The sequence below is a fragment of the Pteropus medius genome, unplaced genomic scaffold (assembly GCF_902729225.1).
Source record: "Pteropus medius unplaced genomic scaffold, Ma_sr-lr_union100, whole genome shotgun sequence".
NCBI lineage: Eukaryota > Metazoa > Chordata > Mammalia > Chiroptera > Pteropodidae > Pteropus > Pteropus medius.
This window is the reverse complement of record NW_024343733.1, coordinates 6,744,862-6,765,931: the sequence shown is the minus strand read 5'-3', so window position 1 is coordinate 6,765,931 and position 21,070 is coordinate 6,744,862. Positions and strand designations below refer to the sequence as shown.

Here is a 21,070-nt window from a genome sequence, read left to right as displayed (position 1 = left end):
AAATACTAGCAAATCAAATCCAGCAACAAGTGCGATTTATCCCAGGAATGAATGCCAGGTTAATTTAAATAAGAAAATCAATCAATGTAATACTCTATACTAATAGAATAAGGACTGTAGGGGTTCAGAACAAGTGACCTCAAGGTGTGTCTACGTGGTATGCGGATTGTTTTGAGTTAAAGACAATCAAGACCCTGAGGTCTCAAGAGAAACTTCTGCTCCCCTCCCAACTACCTCCAAGAATTTGAATTAGAGGCTGTGTCCATAATAAGAGATTATTGGAGATAACTTTTTTTTTTAATCCTATCTGTAGGTCAGGGCAAATTTCTAATTATTAAATGTCTGCTCTTTTTATCATCCTGCAGTGACCTTCCTCCCCTCTGAAGCCTCAAGGTGATTCTTAGTTTAGAATGTCATGTATAGCTCGTTTTCCTTTTCTATCTTTGAATCTCTCATGTATGTGGGGTCTTTAAATCTCTCATGTATGCATGGTTCCCATACATACGTAAATAATTAAATTTGGTCATTTTCTCTTGCTAATCCATCTATCTGATTATTAGACTAGCCAAAAGAAACTTGAGTGCAGAAGAAAATTTCTTCCTCCCCCACAAGACCAAAACCACACAATCATCTTAAAAGACATAGAAAAAGCACTCGATAAACTAAGAATGGAAGGGAATGTCCTCAACTGGATAGAGACCTTCTAATGAAAACCCCTCAGCTAATGTACTCAATGGTGAAAGACTGAAGCTTTTCCTTACTATTAGAAACATAAGAATGTCCATTCTCACCGCTTGTATTCGACATTTTACTGGAGGTTCTAGCCATGGCAATTAGGCAAGAAAATGAAATAAAAAGAATCCAGATTGGAGAGGAAGAAGTAAACTATCTCTAGTCACAAATGACATGAACTTACATATGGAAAACGCTAAGTAATCCACACCAAAAAATATTAGAATCACCAAGTTCAGCAAAGATACAGGGTACAATATCAGTAGATAACAATCAGAGGATCCAATGTATAACTATACCACTGTATTGTCTATACCACTGTATTGTCTATACCACTGTATTGTCTATACCACTGTATTGTCTAGTTGAAATTTGCTATACCACTGACTATACCACTGTATTGTCTAGTTGAAATTTGCTAAAGTATAGAACTTAAATGTTCTTATAAAAATTTTAAAATAAAAAGATAAATACATGAGGTGTTAATTAACTGGACGGGAAGAATCCTTTCAAAATGTATATATCTATCAAATCACGTATACTTTCAATATCTTACAGTTTTGTCAATTATACCTCAATAAAGCCAAGAAAAACACATACAAAAGTTGTATTTCTATACACTAGAACTATGGAAAATGACATTAAGAAAACAAATTCTGTTTACAGAGGATCTAAAAGAATGAATTTATTGTAAAGATACTTAGAATAATTTGTCGGTTATATCTCAATGAAGCTGAGAAAAAAGATAGAATAAATTTAACAGAAGAAATGCAAGACTTGTACACTGAGGACTACTAAACTTCACTGAAAGAAATTAAAGATGACCTAAATAAGATATCCTGTGTTCACACAGTGGAAGACGATATTGCTAAGATGGTGGTACTTCCCAAATTGGTCTGCAGATTCAGTGCCAATGTTTATCAAAATTCCAAGTGCCTGTTTTGCAGAAATGATTAAGATCGTCCTAAAATTCATATGCAAATTCAAGGGACCCAGAATAGCCAAAACAAATTTGAAAAAGAACAAGGTTACAGTAGTCATACTTCCTGATTTCTAAATTGACTACAAAGCTACAGTAACAAAGACAGCGTGTGCTGAAATAAGGGTGGACACAAAGATCAATAGACAGAACTGAGAGTCCAAAAATATGGCCAATTATTTTTTTTTAATTTACAGCCAATTTAAATTTATGGTTAATTTGTGGTCGATTAATTTTTTAAAAATAGATTTTATTTTTTTCAGAGCAGTTTTAGATTCACAGCAAAATAGAGCAGAAGGTGGAATTCTCATATACCCCTTAATACCCCCACATATGGCCACCCTCACCAGAGTGGCACATTTGTTATAATGGATGAACATACATCATTATCACCTAAAGTTCATAATTTACATTAGGGTTCACTCTTGGTGTTGTGCATTGTATGGGCTTTAACAACTGTATAATGAAATATTTACACCATTAAAATATCATATCATATCATGGAGTTGGCTAACTGCCCTAAAAATCCTCTATGTTTCACCTATTCATCCCTTCCTCCCCATTAACCACTGATCTTTTTACTGTCTCCGCAGTTCTGGCTTTTCCAGAATGTCACGTAGTTGGAATCATATAATATGAAGCCCTTATGGATTGGCTTTCTTCACTTAATCGTACTCATTTAAGGTTGTCTTATGTCTTTTCATGGCTTGATATCGTTAAGCTAAAAAAATGGCCAAAGTGAGAAGCAACAAGCATTTATTTGTGATCCAAAAGAATAGCCTTCCAGGAAGCACTGATTCAGGCAGAAATCCAAATAGTGTTTCCATTAGGAGGTGAAGGCAAGGGGTATTCAGGAGAAAAGGGAGGGGGAGTAAGGAATTTCTATGGGTGATAAGCTAAGGAAGGGACTTCTCTAGGTGCAGATAAACTAACATAGTAATGCTAATTATAAAAAATGTCTTTAATTTTCAGTCAGGTAGTCATAAACAGTTCTTTGAAATACAATGTTGGCTTAGGCCCAGCCCAAGGTTAATTTTTCCAGTTTTAACGTTCCAAAGGGTTGAGGAAAAGATATGCAAGGTAGTTCATCCAGTTGGATGGCAGCTCCAACTCCATTTTAAAGTGGCTTTGTTTATATTATTATTTTTTTTACAATAGCTCATGTCTTTTCAGCACTGAGTAATATTTTATTGTCTGGATATACCACAGTTTATCCACTCACCTACTGAAGGACGTTTTGGTTGGCAGTTATGAATAAAACTGCTTTGAACATCCACGTGCAGTTTTTTTGTGTGGACATAAGTTTTCAATTCACTTGGGTAAATACCAAGGAGTGTGATTGCTGGATCATATGTTAAGAGAATGTTTAGTTTTGTAAGAAACCATCAAATTCTCTTCCAAAGTGGCTGTTCTATTTTGCATTCTCACCAGCAATAAGTGAGAGTTCCTGTTGTTCCACAGCCTCAGCAACATTTGGTGTTGTTGGTGTTCTGGATTTTTGCCATTCTAATAGGTATGTAATGGTAGCTCCTTGTTTTAATTTGCACTTCTCTATCACAGAATATTGAGCATCTTTTCATATGCTTATTTGTCATCTTCTTTGGTCAGGTGTCTGTCTGGATCTTTTGCCCACTTTTAACTGGGTTGTTGGTTTTCTTTTTCTTTTTCTTTTTTCAATTACAGTTGACATTCAACATTATTTTCTATGAGATTCAAGTGTACAGCATAATGGTTAGACATTTACATAATTTAAGAAGTGATATTCCAATTAGACTAGTACCCACCTGGCACCATACATAGTTACTACAGTATTATTGACCATATTTCCTATGCTTTACTTTACATCTCTGTGACTATTTTGTAACTGCCAATTTGTACTTCTTAATCCTTTCACCTTTTTCACCCATCCCCCAACCCACCTCCCATCTGGCAACTATCAGTTTGTTCTCTGTTTCTATGAGCCTGTTTCTATTTTATTTGTTCATTTATTTTATTCTTTAGATTCCACACATAAGTAAGATCATTCGGTATTTGTCTCTGAGTTATTTCACTTAGCATAATACCCTCTAGGTCCATCTATGTTTTTGCAAATGGTAAGATTTCTTTTTTTCTTTTCTTTCTTTTTATTTTTTACAGCGGGACCGCCCAGGCACAGAAGTTGCACAAAACTGAGACTGTATTGGCCAAATGGACCTTGGTGACTTGAGATCCCACTTCTCGCAAGCCATAAAGTGCCCGCAGCCCATTGACAAGCAGCCTCTTGTGCCCTGCTTGGATCTGGGGTTGACCAGTTAGCACAGGCAATTGACTTTGGCCAGTGCAGTGAGTGCATTTCGAAGAAAACAGTTGTGGACAGACAACTGCTGCCTGTACGAGCTGCAATATCTCTTAAGGGAATTGAAAGGGTCTGTATTGCTTAGTCATAAGATAGTTCTATTTTTAATTTTTCGAGAAACTTCCAAACTGTTTTCCATAGTGGCTGCACCAATTAGCAATCTCACCAACAGTGTGCGAGGGTTCTCTTTTCTCCACATCCTCACCAACACTTGTTTTTTTTTAAAGTTCTTAGTTTATTAATTCTCTCACGAAAAATCTGATTCCCACAGATAGTCACTGACAAATCTTTACTCCTTCTGTTGTCCAATTGCCACCTTACTTTTTGCTAGCACCGACATTGGCCTTTGCAATCCCTCTAACTTTCTTCATTCTGTTCTTGTGTTCCTTTTGCTATTTTCTTGACGTCTTTTTCTTCTCATATGGGCTATGTCTTGCAAGTCTATGTTTGGGTTCATTTTTCTTTGCACGATCCAAGGAATCATAAATCATGCCAAAGCCAGTTGTCTTGTTACCACTGAAATAGGTTTGGAATCCAAATACAAAGATGACATCTGGTGTGGTCTTGTACATTTTGGCTAGTTTTTCCTGAATTTCTGTCTTAGAGACTGTTGCCTTTCAAAGATGAAGGACATCAATGACTATTTGTTTCCATTGAAGTAGCTTGTTGGTCATGAACTTCCTGGTCTGGGTAGTTACTGTGTCATTCATGATGGTGGCAGACCCTGAAGCAGCCAGGGAGGAAAAAGCTTGCCAACACCTGTTTGTTAATTTATTGATGGTAGCCATTTTGACAGGTGTGAGGTGATATCTCGTTGCAGTTTTAATTTACGTATCTCTGACGATTAGTGACATTTAGCATCTTTTCATGTCTATTGGCCACCTGTTGTCCTCTTTGGAAAAATGTCTATTCAGATCATCTGCCTATTTTTAAATTGTATTATTTGTTTTGGGGGTGTGTTGGTTTTCTTATTGTTTTAAGGGTTTTTTTGGTATATTTTGGATAATAGTGCTTTATCACATATGTCTTATGAAAATATTTTTCCTAGTCTATGGCTTTTATTCTCATTCTCTTGATGGCCAATTGATTTTTGAAAGTGGTGCCAAAATAATTTAATGGCGAAAAGAATAGTCTTTTCAACAAACTGTGCTGAAACGAATGGATATTCAAATATCAATGAATGAAATTGGACCCCTACTTCACACCACATGTAAAACTTAACTCAAAATGGATCAAAGACTTTAATGTAGGAGCTGAAACTATAAAACCTGTTGTGACATTGTTAAATTAACATTTATTAAGTGGAACCCTTCAAGTGTTGGATGGTGAGCCTCATTTCAAAAAAGACAACATAGAAATTGAAATAGAGAAGTTTATTGTAAGTCCTGGTAGAGGTACACAGCATACCTTGAGGGGCCACAATGGAAGGTTAAGGCAGGGTGCAGGCAGAGAGCATGGCAGGATCTGGAGCACATGCCTTTATTAGGGTCCAAAGGTGGAGTGTCTTGGGATTCTTGGGCTAAGGCCAGATTGGTCAATTCAAACCAAAACAGATAGGGGTTTTGGTGAACTTCACAGGGTTCTTATCTACGGGGTGCACAAGTAGAAGATCCTAGGTGATGGAGGAGAATGCTTATCACAAGGGCAGGTGGAGCATTGTTAACGAAAATATAAAAGCCAAGTGAGAGGCAGCAAACACTTATTTGAGATCCAGAATAATGGCTTTCCAGGAAGCACTGATTCAGGCAGAAATCCAAATAATGTTTCCATTAGGAGTAAGGCAAGTTGAAGGAGAAAAGGGAAGGGGATAATTATAGGACAAGAAGCAAGGAATTTCTATGGATGATAAGCTAAGGAAGGACTGTCTATAGATGTAGATAAGATAACATAGTGACGTTTATTCTAAACAATTTCTTTTTTTTCTTTTTAAAGAATATCTTTAATTTTCAGTCAGGTAGTCATAAACAGTTATATGGGATACAATGGTGCCTTAGGCTCAGTCCAAGTGTTATTTTTTCCAGTTTTAACATTCTAAAAGTTTAAAGAGTGTGATGTGCAAGGCAGTTCCTCTAAGATGGCAGCTCTGACACCATTTTGTTTTATTTTATTTTATTTCATTTCATTTTATTTTATTTATTTTTTTCTGACTTCATTTTTAAATGGCTCCAGGAAGTTACATTTACTTGTGATTCTGCAAGCTGTTATCTAGGGCATGCATTCTCGAGAGGGGCTAATATCCGTTCAAGGCCACTTGGCCATATAAAATGGATGCTGAGACAGCAACACTACAGAGTAGGTTAGCTGAACTTCCAACAAACTCTTAGAAGAAAACATAGTAAATCTTCATGATGGTGGATTAGGCAATGGTTTCTTAAACATGACATTAAAAGTTCAAGCACTTTAAGAAAAATATAGGTAAATAGCACTTTGTCAAAATTAAAAACTTTTGTGCTTCAGAGGACACCATCGAGAAAGTGAAAAGATAATCCACAGAATGGGAGAAAATATTTGCAAATCATGTATCTAATACGGGAATTGTATCCAGACTATATAAAGAACACTTACAACTCAACAACAAAATGACAAATAGATCAATTTAAAAATGGGCAAAGGATCTGAATAGACTTTCTCCAAAGATGATATACAAATGTCCAATAAGCACATGGAAAGATTCTTGACATCATCAGTCATTAGAGAAATGCAAATCAAAACCACAATGTGATGCCATACTTCTCACTCTCCAGGATGGCTATAGTCAAAAAGTCAGATCATAACAAATGTTGAAGGTGATGTAGAGTGATTAGAACCTTCACACACTGCTTGTCGGATATAAGATGGTGCAGCTGTTTTGGAAAACCATTGGCAGGTCCTTAAAATGCTACACATGAAGTTACTGTATGACCTAGCTATTCCACTTTTAGGTATATATACCCAAGAAATGAAAACATGCATCCACACGAAAACTTGTACATGAATTTTCATAGCAGCATTATTCATAATAGCCAAAAAACTGAAGCAATCAAATGTCCATCAGCTGATTATGGATAAACAAAATGTGAAATATCCACACAATTGAATATTATTCTTCCATAAGGATGAATAGAGTGATGATACAACATAGATGAATCTGGAAAACATTATGGTAAATGAAAGAAGCCAGTTACAAAAGACCATATATAATATAATTTCATTTATATGAAATGTCCAGAATAGGCAAATCTATAGAGACAAAGAATAGATTAGTGGTTGCCAGGGGGTAGGGAGAGAGGAGAATGGCAAGTGACTGCTAATGGGTTTGAATTCAGAGGGCAACCGAGTCCGGGGCTTGTGCTGCCTGCGCTGCCCAGCCAATAGACTGACACATGAGTTGGGATATTTAAAATAAGTGTTTGTTGTCAGAGCACTGCTGAGCTGAGAAGGCAGCAGATGAACACCTTCAAAACTGCCTTACTTTCTCAGGCCGGCTTAGGGTATTTAAGGGAAAATCTGGGTATTATTCCAGGGGCTCCATGATGGTTCCAGGGGAGTCTGCTATGCTTCATGGAGCTGATCCTCTGACAACGTGGTCCTCTGGTGGCGTTAGCAACCAGCGACAAAGATGGGAGTAGTCTGGAAAGAATGCTAGACCAGAAGGATTGTGATCAGTGAGCATAAAGGCATTCATCATAAATTGCAGGGCAACTTTCTATGGCAGAGGACATTCCAAACCAGGGGGGACAACCTATTGTTAAGCTATAAGGCAAGGAAAAGTGAAGTCTGGGGACACTGTGAGGCCTCTACTACAGGGGTCCCAACCTGGCCCTTCTTCAGGTACAGGATTTCTTTTTGGGGTGATAGAATGTTCTAAAATTAGAAGTGGTGCACAGGTCTGTAGATAAAAACTATTGAACTGTACATTTTAAATTGGTGAGTGTTATGGTATGTGAATAAAGTTGTTATAAAAATAAAAGATAAAGCACCAAACCGTTTCCAAGAAGGAACTCCGGGGGCAGGAAAAACCAAAGTGCCCAGAAAAGAGATGAAGCCTGGTAAACAGAGGAACAGAATAAGAGGTTGAGAGACCACTGTTTCCCCCAAAACTGGCCCCTTCTACATTGCCTGACTCAGGTCAGGGCATTACCCTCACTTCCCCAAACACCAAATCTAAATGCCACATGTGACCTAGATGTCCCAATGTGTCTTCCACCTCCTGGACTTCCCTTTTCTGTTAGTATCCAAAATGAGATCGCTCAAATCAGCTCATTCATGAGGTAGTTCAGGCTCCCCTCTTCCAGGATCTGAGAACTTTTTTTGGTGGTGGCCCGGTGAGGGAGAACAAAAGAAATCTTACATTTCATGTCAGTCCTCATTGCCTGTCTCTTCCTCCATTTTGTCTGTCTCCTCTAACTTCTGTCCTCTCTCTGAGCCACCACCCACCTCCAAACCCACTTCTTCTCCCCCAGGACAAATCCAGCCCAAATACTGCCATTCAAAGTCCACCAGCATGTTGACCCATGTTGTCTCTCAGAAATTATCCTCCCTACTTTGCACCTTGAACTGGCTTCTTAGCCCTTCCTTCTTTTTTCCTCCAGTGCTGGCAATGGCTGTCATGTCTGTCCCCATCTGTTCCATCCCTTACAGGAGTGCATTCTCCCCTCCCCCCATTTCCTGTTAGCCTCTCCGGCCAAGGCTGACCTTGGTTCCTTGTACTCACTATGTCAGGCCTCCCTGGAAAGAGTCCCATATCTGGTTTTCCAAACACTACTTCCTGGAAACCCCAGTTAGCTGCTTAACCATCTAACCCCCAGACCACACTCTGAAACCTGCCAGAGAAAGGGAGGAGCGAGTAGCTGAAGAGTTGGCTCCACTGAATCCATAGTGGGGGGGTGTTGCTTAAACCAGACCATTTGAACTGCCACTCTGAACATTACTCCATGCCTCCATTGACCTAGCAGTGGTAGACAGTATAAGAAATCTGCATTTTGCACCCATTTTTTAAATTTACTTTGGCTATTTTTTACATTATCCATATTTAACTCCTTTTTGTTCCTACCTTCTCTATGAAAATGCCAGCTCCTTCAGGATATGGTTAGAAGAGCCAAAAGGAGGGGCTCTTTTCCTCTGTGAGGTAAACACAGACTTTCTCATGGAAGAGCAGCAGGCATGGAGGGGACTTTGGGGGTGCGGGTGAACTGAGGGCTTCAGTCACCCTTCCAGAACCTTGGAAATTCTGTGTCCTTTCAACAAAGTGTGTGAATGAGTGGGTAATCCTTTGGCCTCCTGCAATGACCACTTGTGGGGGCTCCTGCCTCACTATCCCCCTGCCTGTCACAGGTTCCCACTAAACGGCCAGTTCAACCTGCTTGAGTTGCTGGCTGGCTTCTGCCCACCCAAGCCAAACTCCTTGGTCCGGCTGCGATCACACCAGCCCCTTCCAGAACCTCTAGTGTAACCCTTTTCACCGCAGTCCACATGTCCAGCTGAAACTTCCAGCTCTCTGACCTCCCTGCCCCCGTGTCTGCCTTTCACATCCCACCCATCTCTCTTTGCTGCTTGGAAAACTGCTCAGACATTCTAAGTCTCCTAGAAGGCCTAATTAACACCTTCCTCCCAGAGCTTCCTAGCTACTTCCTTCTGGGAACTTATCATTGTGGTCTGCATCACCTGCTCTTGCAAGAGCCCCATTACATAGGTCGACTCCCTGACACACTCTGGACTTTAAATTCTTACCAGCCCAGGATACTAATATCAGCACCAATAAAAAGATGCTAACTGAATAGCCCTTACAGGCATTTGTTCCAGCTTAAGTGTGTAAAACCCTGTCACAATTACCAGCCCTTGTAATTTCGACACCCCTGGACAGCTCTGTAATAAGACTGCATTTTACCAATGAACACATGGAGCTCAGGGAGTGTAAGCTATGGTAGCATGGCCTCCATCCCTAAGCAGGGGATTCTTCCTCGTCCTGCGGCTGCCCCTCGCAACTGCTCAGGAGGTGTTGATCCAGCCTGGCCACCTTGGGGTAGCCACTTCCGGCCCAAAGTGACAACCAATCAAAAGAACGATTTTGCTGCTCAAGAAAATGGCCAGTCGCAATTAGGGTCCCAGCCTAAGGCCCGCCCCGCCCAAGCAGTCGGAGCCAATGGCATTTGTGCAGGCCGCGTGTCAGTCATGGTGCGGTGCGTGGCGTGGAGAGCTAGCAGTTGGGCGCGTGGAGTTGGACGGAGTGGAGGTGGCGTGTGGTGTAAGGCCAGGCAGCGACTACCATAGCATACAGGACAGCGGAGTGGGGCTTAGGCGCGGGTGGCAGCGGGGCAGGAGGGTGTCATCCTGACTCAGTAGTGCAGTGACTCGGGCGCTACTGGAGTCGTGTCTGGAGCATGCGGGTCAAGAGTGGGAGCCAGGCACATCTTGCAGGCGCAGTCCCTCCCTGCCCTCACCGTTCTAGACTCTTCCTTCCTAAAGCAGCACCGTGTTGCACTTGAACTTTCTCAAAATTGCCTCTCAGGTTCTGTGAACTTCTGAGGGCGCTTACAAAAATAGGCAATATTTACAGGGTTTGAAATAAGAGTGATAGAAAATTGTATATGCTGAAAAATCTTGCTTCCTCCATTAGATAGTTTTTTTGGGGGGGGAATGGGGGAGTGTTGTTTGTTTATTCTTAAAATTTTTAAAAAACGAAACCAAGCATATAGGAATAGATATGCTTACAGCTTTCCTTTTCTTGCACCAAAGATAACACACAGTATACACTCTTGCTCCTTGTTTTTAAATTGTACAAAAAATCCAGCTCCTTCTTTATCAGCATTCAAAGATCTGTGTTGCTATTTCCTGAGGCATAATATCCCAGTGAGTGTCTGTTTTGTATTGCTGGATACTTGGATGTTTTCTAGTGCTTTACATATAAAAGTACGATAGGTAATCTGTGTATGAACTGTTTCTTACTGGTGTAGACATCTTTGAGATGCCGGAAGTGGATGGCTGTGATTTTGTAGACATTGTCAGATTCCTTACCATCAGAAATATATGAGAATTACTATTTTCCCATAGCACAGTAGGCTTCTGCTTTTACTTTGTTCACTTTTATATCCTCAGCTCATAGGTATCTACTATGTAATTATAGAATTATTACATTAATGGTTTACAAATCAATGAAACCCAACCAACACCTTTGTCATTCTGCACTTCTGGAAAAAGTGGTGCCCAAGGACAACCTTATGTGGAGAGAGGTCAGAATGACCCTCCAAAAGGACTTTACATGGTCCAGTTTAAGTTTCATTTTCTTGGTTAACTGAGGCTGATAGCTAAGTTATTTCAGCCTCACTTTTCTCTCTTGATCACTGTGGTAGCTTCCAAACTTTATAAAAAGCGTGTAACTATATAATAACTCACACTAACCTCTACATTCTCTCTTTGTAAAAGTTGGTTTTGAAGATTCTCTTATTGGTCATTGCAGGATGAAATCAAGCTGCTCCAAAAAAATGTTGAGGTGGGTTATTCCAGGTGTAAAGGGAAGGTGTTTTCTATTAGGTAAAAAGAAGCTTCAGGATTAGAAAAAAAATGTGTGCCTTTCATTATTTTTAAGAGTAATTTTTAGCAAAGACTTTGTCTTAAAAAAAAAAAAATACAATGATTAACACTTTCAGATAGAGCTTTCAGCCGTGGCTTGTTGGTATGTTAGGGTCTTCTCAAGTTGAAATGCCTAAATATGATTTTAAAAGTTCATAGTACTTATTAAACCAACTAAATTAGGAAACTTCTGGTTAAGGGGAGGTGGTGACCAGTTGGTATGAATATAACCTAAGAGAATTTACACCGATCTCTGAGAAAATGTTGGATGTTCTAGGTACTTTTCCTTTGTGTTAGAAGGGTTTGTGTCTCAATGAATTTAGGAATCGCAGCAGCAAAAATTATGTTTAAAATCCTACTTCATGCATCCCAGAGCTTCATCACAAATTGAGTACCTTCCTAGAGAATTCTTCCGTGCCTCTAAACGTAATTTTCTTCTGGCTCAGTATTGCAGTTTGGTTGGAATCAGAATTAGATTATCAGCTGTGATTTAGCCCCTTGTCTTTCACTTAGGAAGGACAAAGCCAGAAGCAGAATTTCTAGGCTTCCGGACCATCACTCTTAAGAGCTAAGAGATTACAGTGCTGGGTTAGGAAATGAGAAACAACTTGAAGTAGAGATTTCTGAACTGTAATGTCGTAAATATATGATGAGAAAAGAGTAACCATGCTTAAAATTATCTGCATCATGATGTGGCCATTTGACTGCCTATTCTGTTTTTATTCTGGTTATCTCTTCTCGAGTGAGCTTCAGTAGTATATATAAAGAATTTTTCTATTTCATCTATGTTGTTGAATTTATTGGCATAGAGTTATTTAAAATATTCTTTTATCCTTTTAAATATCTTACTATCAACAGCAATAGCTTATTTTTGATTCTCGATATTGGTAATTTGTGTCTTCTCCTTTTTGGATCAATTTGGCTAAGAGTTTATCCATTTGATTATTCAGATCAAAGAACCAGGTTTTGGTTTAATTGGTTTTCTCTATTTATTTTCTGCTTTCTACTTTTTTAAATTTATTTTTTCTGCATACTTTTGATGTTTGCTCTTTTTCTAGTTTCTTAAGATAGAAATTTCATTGATTTTGAATAAATTTTTGGGTCTGTGTTCATGAGCGATAATGGTCTGTAGGTTCTTTATATCTTTGTTTTGATTTTGGTATCAGGGTAATATTGGCCTCGTAGAATGAGTTGGGAAATGTCCCTTCCTCTTCTATATTCTGGAAGGGTTTTATAGGTCATTGATTTTAGACCTTTCTAACTTTTTCTAATATAAGTGTTTTATGTATGTTTCCCATAAGCACTGTTTTGTATCCCACAAATTTTAGTATGTCATATTTTCCTTTTCATTCCATTCAAAATACTTTCTAATTTCCCTTTGTTATTTGTTTCCAACTATTTGGGGATTCTTCAAATATCTTTGTGTTACCGATTTTTAATTCAATTCCAATATTCTGTAAACATATTTTGCATTATTTGAATTTTTTATTTGGACCTTTATTAACAAATGCTTGCAGTTTGTTGAGTTTTTTGAAATATCAAATTGTAGACTTTTATTAGAAATTAAAAATAAGTTCTTAAAAACTCAACTTGACCAGATATGAAACAATTTAAAAACCTTAAAGGTGGATTGAGTAAAACCAGGCTTTAAAAAACAACAACAAAAAAAACAAAAACAAAAAACAAACCAAAAAAACCCCACCTTTGTCATTACCAAAAGAGATGTCATTTCAGAAAAAGTAGTAAATGCTCTATGCTGCATAGATAATGCAAACAGTTCTAGTCTAGTTATCCGGTCAGTGGGTGAAAAGCAAGCACTTAAGGTCTTTAGCTCCAGTTTTTTGTTCATTTCTCATTGCTAGAATTTCATATTCATTTCATCCTTGTTCTCCTACACCCTGGTTGTCAGCCCCCTCCATCCCTTGTCCCTGCACTGGAGGGTTGAAATACATCGTTGTCATCCATAGCTCTGGCATGTAGTAAGTTCGGTTGGCGCTGTTGAGCCTGGCCTTGGAAGCACTCTCTGATCCCTCCGTCTTTCCCCACTCTCATTATTCTGGTAATTCTGCTGGGAATTGCACAGAGGACCCCTGCAATGTGGAAAGTGTCTATAATGGTAATGCCTGCTGCATACTTACTTTCTTGCACTGGAACTGTACCGGGGCCTGTCACATGTGTTCCCTCTGCATCCTTTCTCCTTCAACAACTGCACTGTCTCCCCATCTCTCACATTCCTGGAGTTACTCTTCTTTGTGGCAATCTGTGTACAAGTACACCTTCCTGGGTGTCCTTGTATTGATAACCCATGAAACCATCACCTCAGTCAAGATAGCGAACATATCCATTGTCCCCAAAAGTTTCCTCTTACCTCTTTGTAAACCCTCCCTCCTGCCCACCTTTATTAATCTTTTTGTATATTCTAGAATTTTACATAAATGGGATCATTGAGTTCATTTTTTTGCTGTTGCTTGGATTCTTTCACTGTAATTATTTTGAGATTCAACATGGTTCCTTTTTATTGCTGAGTATCACCTTTTTTGTGTGTGGTAGAATACACATGTCACAAAATTTACCATTTTAATTATATTTAAGCATATAATTCAATAGCATTAAGTATGTAGCATAATTATCAATACTATCTATGTCCGGAACTTTTTCATCATCTTCAGATCTTTTCTTCTGTATTAGATAATCACAATTAATCCCATCCACTGTGTTTTTCATTTCATACTTTTTTTTATCATTAGCAGTTTGATTCGGGTTTTTTTATTATCCAGCATGTCTCTCCTTATCATACTCATTTTTTTCTCTAGCATCCCGAGCATATGGATATATAATAGTTATTTTAATGTACTAGTCTACTAATTCTAGCATCTGTGTCATTTCTGGGTCTGTTTTTATTGATTGCTTTTTCTCCTTATATGGTCATATTTTCTGGCATTTTTATTTTATTTATTCGTTTTTTATTTATTTATTCATTCATTTTGTTATACCTAGTAAATTTAGATTAGATACCAGATGTTATGAATTTTATATTATTGGGTGCTAGATTTTGGGGGGCATTCCTTTAAATATTTTTAGTCTTTTTTCTGGGATACTATTAGTACATATGGAAACAGTTTGATCCTTTTGAGGCTTGCACTTAAGCTGTCTGTCTTGGGTGGATTCAGAACAGCCATTATTGTAGTCCTTATTAGGCACCATTGCTGAGGATTCCATTCAGTGCTTTTTGAGCTAGGAGGTCTTTCCACCATGGCAGATGTGTACTCAGGAGCCCCTCACACATGTGTGCCGAGCAGTACTCAGCTGTGTACTCAACTGGGACTCCCTGCTCATCTCCACAGAGCTCTTTCTGTGCTACTTTCTCCTCCAGTATGGTGCCATGGTTTCTTGCTGCCTTGGCCTCACCGAACACCGAATTCTCTCTTCTCAACTCAAGGAGATCCCTGGGCTTTGTTTGGGTTTCTTCTCCCACTGTTTCAGTCTGGAAACTACTAAGCAGCCTTCTGGGACATACGTAGGGCTTAATTTGTTTCCCTGTTCTGAGGAATCACAGATTCCTCTCTGTTTGCATAATGACGAAATCAGTCTTTTGTTGCCTGTTGTCCAGTGACTTAAACTATTATTTCCTATATTTTGTCTGATTTTCTAAGCCATTGCTTATGTAGCATGGTGAATCCATCCTTTGGTGGAAGCAAAACTGCTGATTTTACATTAATTTTTAATTACGTGTTGATTATTTGGAAGGCGCAAGTCCATAGGAACTACCGTAAGCGGTATAAAGTACCACTGCCACTTTAATAAGTTTTCTGTGGTAGTGCGGAACCATCCTGTCCCTGTACTTTGGAAATATTTTCAGGTTGTAATGATGTAAAGCATAGATAAGTTTTATTTTTTCCATCAACCAAATGCCAGAGAGAGCTTTTTATGCCAGATGGGGTCAGTGGAATGAAAAAGAAATATTAAATTCAAAATATTGAGTCCTCAGTTCCACACCTTCCCCATGTTAAACATCCTCTTATTTTATTATTATTGTTATTTTTACAAATACCACCAAGTTCCTTAATCTGACCACAGCTCCAACATGCAATAGCCAAAAACCTCATTGCTGGTTTTATCTCTCCATCTTAATTTCTTATACCTACTGATCCTCAGGCCACCTTTCACTCCCTCCTGATAGTCACTATTATGGTAATCTATGCCTTACCTAGCCAGTTTTTCCTCAGTATTTTTTATCGCCCTCCCCCCGCCCCCATCCCTGAACATGGAAGAGCATTGACAGCTTCATTATTCTGTTTCTGACCCTGCGAGAAGGAAGCAGGGAGAAGGCCTGTGAGACAGTGTTTATAAAGCCTACAGCAGTGTACAGTAATGTCCGAGGCTATCACACTCACTGACTTATCCAGAGCAACATCCAGTCCTGCAAGCTCCGTTCAAGGTAAGTGCCCTGTATGCACGTAAAATTTTTTATCTTTTATACTGTATTTTTACTGTGCCTTTTCTATGCTACACAAATATGTACCATTGTGTTACAATTACCTGCAGTATTCAGTACAGTAACATGTCATACAGGTTTGTAGCCTAGGAGCAATAGGCTGTATCATACAGCCTAGGTGTGTAGTAGGCTAGACCATCTAGGTTTGTGTAAGTGCATTCTATGATGCTTATGCAATGACGAAATCAGCTAATGATGCATTTCTCAACGTATCCTTGTAATTAAGCGATGCAAAACAATTTATGGCATCAGGTCTCACTTGCATGCCATATAGTGACAGTTAACTTGGAGATGAGGTGGGGCTCACATTTATGTTCTGGTTCCCAGCGAGAGTGCATTTCTATCCACGTGGGACAGGCCAGTGTCCAGATCGGCAATGCCTGCTGGGAATTGTACTGCCTTGAACATGGAATTCAGCCCGATGGGCAAATGCCAAGTGACAAAACCATTGGCGGTGGGGACGACTCATTCCATACATTCTTCAGCGAGACTGGGGCTGGCAAGCATGTGCCCAGAGCAGTGTTTGTGGACCTGGAGCCCACCGTGGTCGGTAGGTATTCGGGCCTGAGGGCGGCTTTTCAGGGATGGTAGAAGATCCTCGCCAAATCCTCAAGTGTGCTCCTTCGAATCCCTCTGCAGAAAGGAAGAACGGACACATGGGTACGCCTGTGACCATGTTAGGTGAGACACTGAAAGGTAGTGCTTGAAATGTGGGGCTCAATTCCTGATTTAGGAAACCCTCACATGCAGAAAAATAAGCTGCTTTGCCAGCAGTAAGATGGGCCGGTGACAGATTTATTTGTGACTGCCTCAGCCCCAGGCAGGTGTTCTTACAGACCCTGCCTGTGGGGTGCCGGGCGATGTCCCATCTTAATGCTGTGCAGGACAGTCTTGACCTGCATCTCAGATATAGGACGGTAAGTAGAGAACATTCGCTGGGTTCCTCCAAGTTAGATGCCTGAGGTAGTTTCCAAGGAGAGCTCCAAAGAGAGTACTTGTCACTGGCCACCCAGGAGATGACAGAATGTCACTTTACAGTCTGGGAGACCCAGGCCACACAGCATGCTCTGATGAGACTGCCCGGCAAAAGTCACGCTGATGTGGTGACTGTCTAGTATGCAAAGGTTTTTTCTTTAATTATACCCTTTGGGTGTGAAAGAAGTATGTACATGTAGAATTGCCTGTGTGCAGGGGTGAGCGCTCTGCTCCCTTTTTTGGGAATAGGTCAGGCTGGTATTTGAGTTGTTTACCTCCCTAGAGCCATAGAGTGCAGTAGTGATCTGTGTGTTAACATAGAGATGCTCTCTGGCGCTGTTGACCTACAAGGAACAGTATGTGCTCTAGGTCCCCGAATCTCTCCATGCTGATGAGTTAACAATCATCCTTAAAGACCTGCGGCACACGTGTCTTTGTCCTCATTGTAGATGAAGTGCACACAGGGACCTACAGGCAGCTCTTCCATCCGGAGCAGCTGATCACCGGAAAGGAAGACGCAGCCAATAATTACGCCAGAGGCCATTACACCATCGGCAAGGAGATTGTCAACCTGGTCCTGGACCAGATCGCAAGCTGCTAAGAAGAGCACTGGGAAGGCTTCTTGTTGACATTGTCCTGGGTGAGAGAGTAGGCCTTGGACTGAGTCCAGGAGGTCGTTTTGGCAAAACCCAGGCCAGAATCGTGACTCCATCATCTTCCTTTCTGACGGGGCTGCAAGTGCATCCATACATCTTAATGTCTGCTGTGCCTCACCTCAAAGTGTAATGAATGTTCATTGGGGACAATTTGAATCCGTGTACTCTGTGGAGGCAAGGAGAAGCGACTGTGGCCCGTTGGAGGTTGGCGGTGTGGCATATGCAGGCATTACTCACAGTCTCTGCTTTCCCTCAGGCGGATCTGTGCACGGGGCTGCAGGGCTTCCTCATCTTCCACAGCTTCGAGGGTGGCACCGGCTCTGGGTTTGCATCTCTGCTCATGGAGTGGCTCTCGGTGGACTACGGCAAGAAATCCAAGCTCAAATTTGCCATTTATCCAGCCCCCCAGGTGTCCACGACTCCATCTTGACCACTTGTATGACCTTGGAACATTTGGACTGTGCCCACATGGTGGACAATGAGCCCATCTATGACATATGTCGGCACAACCTGGACATCGAGCGTCCCATGTACACCAACCTCAATCGTCCGATTGGGCAGATCGTGTCCTCCATCACAGCCTCCCTGCGCTTTGACGGGGCCCTGAATGTGGACTTGATGGAATTCCAGACCCACCTGGTCTCGTACCCCGGCATCCACTTCTCCCTGGCCACCTATGCCCTGGTCATCTCTGCTGAGAAGGCCTACCACGAGCAGCTGTCTGTGGCCGAGATCACCAATGTCTGCTTCGAGCCGGCCAATCAGATGGTCAAGTGTGACCCTCACCATGGCAAGTACATGGCCTGCTGCATGTTGTACAGGGGGGGCGTGGTTCTGAAAGATGTCAACGCGGCCATCGCCACCAGCAAGACCAAGCGCACCATCCAGTTTGTGGATTGGTGCCCGACAGGATTTAAGGTAGGGCTGCGTGATAGCGAGTGGTTTAACTTTCAGCATTCAGTAGACCTTGCGATAGAATGCTGCCCTTGTGGAGAACACCCCCGTTCCATGGCCACTAGACTCTTGGTGTCATCATAAATGATTGTACCAGTGAGTGGTAATTTAATCCATGGTGTCTTGTAACTTCCTTTCTGAGTCATCACACTATTTATCTGTGGTGAGAAAATTTTTTAACAGAACAGGAAATTTTCTGAAGGATCTTTGTTCCCTTTTGGGTGGTGAAATTAGCAGGAAACATTGGTTGGCCTTAGAAATATTTTTTCTTAGAATAGGAATTTTCTCAGTATTTCGGTACTTCGTATTTGGATTTGAAATTGTGTTCCTATTGCTGTCACTAACTCCTACTTGATTCCATAGTATGTAGAAAGTAAACCGAATTTAAAAGTCTTGTGAAGTGTTTGGTTTGAAGCAAAACGATCATGAATCTTTTTGTGAAGAAATATGGCAATATCTTTCTTCCTCTCTTGGTAAGCCTAGAAATTCTGGCCTGAGTTTGCCTCAGACCCCCAGTTTGTACTACCCTTCCATTTGACACAGGATCGAAACCTTGTTATGTTTCAACTTTGTCCTGTTGATGACCAAATCCCATCCTGTTGATTACTTTCTCCCTGGGATCTGTGCTTCCCTCAGCCTTGCTTTTCATGCTGCCCTTGCTGGCTCAGATGCTCACTGCTTCTGGTGGGCCTGCTGCCCTGGGTTCTTAACTAGGACTTCCTATGAGTTCTCTTCCTCTAGTTCAGAGGTCAGCATGGTTGGTTGATGAGTTGCCTGATTTTGCAAAGTTTTACATTAACACAGCTACACACCCATCCAGTGGCTTATTGTGGCTGCTTTTGTGCTACAAAGACATAATTGAGTGGCTGTGACAGGCTGCATGGCACACCCAGCCTAGAATATGTACTGTTTCACCCTTTATAGGCAATGTTTGCTGACGCCGGATCTAGCTGACCTTGTATTCTGTTGCCAAACCTCTGCCCCTGTCACCCCCGGTTACAAAGCCTGAAATGCTCTCCCCTTGGTCCAGCCCTGAATGTCAACCCCTCCCCACTATTTATCACACACACAGACCACCTGCTGTTGCGGTGGTAGCAGAAGTCCTAGGACCTCTGGCAGTGTACCTGTCACTCTGCAACGCACACACTGACTGGTGGGAAAGCAGGGGGTATGATCCCTTGCAATACCACCATGGTTGTGTACTACATGAAAAAAGCTTCTGCTACAGAGATCAGCTCCCCTCGTGTTGAAGCCTGTGGAGAAAGTAACATGCGAAGAATCCGGAGCAGTGTCCTTCAGAAGGAAGACAGTTCTGTCATATGGGTGACTATCACATGTCACAGTTGCTGGGATACAGCTCTTCAGGCGGTTTGAAACCAAGCCAGAGTGACTGGATCTGGCCGCGTCTTTCCTTGTCTAGAAACCAGCACCCTGCTTTCTTGGCACAGAGACTGCAGGGTGAACCAAGCCTTCTCCTAAGTCGCCAGAGAGCACCCACATGCCTTCCGTTTCTGAGAAAGCAGCCATCGTTTCTGGGTTTGACAGAATCTTCACATAGTGCTCTTCCCCTTCTCTGGCAGGTGGGTATCAAGTACCAGCTCCCCACCATCGTCCCTGGGGGAGACCTGGCCAAGGTGCAGCGGGCCGTGTACATGCTGAGCATCACCACCGCCACTGCCAAGGCCTGTGCCTGCTTGGACCATAAGTTCGATCTCATGTATGCAAAGTGAGCCTTTGTGCACTGGTACGTGGGGGAGGGCATGGAGAAAGGTTATAAAGAGGTAGGCGTGGATTTTGTGGAAGCAGAGGCCAAAGAAGGGGAAGAATACTGAATGGAAGAGTGCAGTTGGTGAGCATACTTCTCTTCTGCTCTCTCTGGCCACACCTCAGCTGGTTTCAAGTTGTTTGTCATTAAAGTTTCTATATCAAACCTGTCTGCTGTGGTGCTCAGCTAAGACACAATCGTCTGCCCACAGGACTGGATAGGACCTCAAAGCTGCCAGACCTACATGGGAGGCTGGTCTTGGCTACATGATGCTGGGCTACTGAGGTGGGTGCAGTACCACCCACATCTTTAAGGAGCCACTGCTTACATGACGGGACCTGGGGCGTGGGCAAGTCAATAGTTTCAATCTAAGGTTCCAAAGCATAAAGATTTACTAAATTCTAGGAAAACTGAGTTAGGATTTTCCATTGAATTTGCCATTTTTCAGTCTTCTCCATTGTTGGGACATGTGGACTGAAGTATAAAAGCTTAGAACTGGAGTTTTAAAATCTAAGGTCCATGGAAGGGGGCTGTTCACAGAATCCCTAAAACTGCTAGTCAAATGTGTAAGGTGCAGACATTTTGGGGGAAAAGGGTTTTATTGGATTCTGCACTGGCATTCATGCCTCAG

The 21,070-nt window shown here is 41.2% G+C and overlaps 2 pseudogenes; one reads left to right on the top strand and one right to left on the bottom strand.

Annotated features, from left to right (window-relative positions):
* Positions 1 to 4,363: 4,363 nt before the first annotated feature.
* Positions 4,364 to 4,756, bottom strand: LOC120606704 (40S ribosomal protein S24-like; annotated as a pseudogene).
* Positions 4,757 to 16,317: 11,561 nt separating this feature from the next.
* On the top strand, positions 16,318 to 20,683 carry LOC120606825 (tubulin alpha-3 chain-like; annotated as a pseudogene).
* Positions 20,684 to 21,070: the final 387 nt, after the last annotated feature.